Here is a 1,264-nt window from a genome sequence, read left to right as displayed (position 1 = left end):
TTAGCTTGTGAGCCAGGATAGTGAGCCAAGCAGGGGGGGGGGCGGCAGGGGTGGTGTTGTGTGTGTGTGTGTGTGTGTGTGTGTGTGTGTGTGTGTGTGTGTGTGTGTGTGTGTGTGAGGAGGGGGGGGTGGGGAGACCAGGCGTCTCGACTAGATCTCGATGACGCCTCGTCGACAAGCTCGGCGAAGGCGGCGGCGGCGGCCGCCTCGTCCGGCATGTTGAGCAGCCTCAGGAGCGCCACATCCTCCATCTCGAGGATCATGCCTATCCCCCGCAGCGCTCACTCACACAGCTCGGTCCGTGACAGGCAGTGCTGCGCCTCCCTCAAGGGGGGGGACTGCCAGTCATCTTGCCCGCGTGACGGCTGTCGAGGTGCTGCAGCACCTGCCCCCAAAGAACGAAAGGCGTGGAGACACCCGGCTCGCAGCCCCCCGGAGCGCCGTCTCGGGCAAGCGGCGACGGTGCAAGTGAGTCATCTCGCCGTATCTCCCCAGATCTCGACACGATGCAGTGAGCCGTTCCTCAATGACCGCAGCGCACCGCGTACACGCGCTCGCCCAGCGCCTGCTCGCGCTGCTCCTGCCCCATCACCAGCAGCCCCGCCGCCGTCAGCGGCGCCGCGCGCATCGACGCGAGCACCGCCGCCGCCGCCGCCAGCCGCGCCTCCCTCCGCACCTGCTCGCAGCGAGAGGGATGGGCAGCCGCTGCGCAAACCCCAATCGCATCGACAAACCTCTCCCTCCGCACCGAGCCCCCCGCCTCGAGGTCGCCGCTCGGTCCCCGGGGCCGAGCGTGCACCGCCAGCAGCTCCGCCGCCAAACCGCTGCCGCCAAGCCCGCTGCCGCTGCCGCCGTCGCCGCCGACACCGAAGCAACCGGCGCCGCCAAAGCCTGCGACGCCAAAGCCTCCGACGCCAACGCCTCCGACGCCGGATGCACCGCGGGCGGCAGCACCGCCCGCGGCAGCACCGCCCGCGTTTGCGACTCCGTGGGGTTCGAGCCCCACGGTGTGGAGGCCCCGGTGGTGGCTGTCGGCGCTCAGCCGCAGAGTGCGCTCCTGGGCGCGCCAGATCTCGATGTTCTCGTGTGCGAAGCTGAGCACTTTCCGCCGGACCTATTCACACCCGAAGGTGTGAAGAGGCGCTGCTCACAGCTCCTCTTCGACGTCGGACAGCTCCTGAGACTCGACCTGTTCACGGGTGGAGGTGTGAAGAGGCGCTGCTCACAGCTCGGCGGACAGCCGAGCCTCCCTCCGCGCCTCCTC

This window comes from Emiliania huxleyi (assembly GCF_000372725.1).
Source record: "Emiliania huxleyi CCMP1516 unplaced genomic scaffold EMIHUscaffold_447, whole genome shotgun sequence".
NCBI lineage: Eukaryota > Haptophyta > Isochrysidales > Noelaerhabdaceae > Emiliania > Emiliania huxleyi.
The sequence above is the reverse complement of the archived record's forward strand: the minus strand, read 5'-3'. Positions refer to the sequence as shown.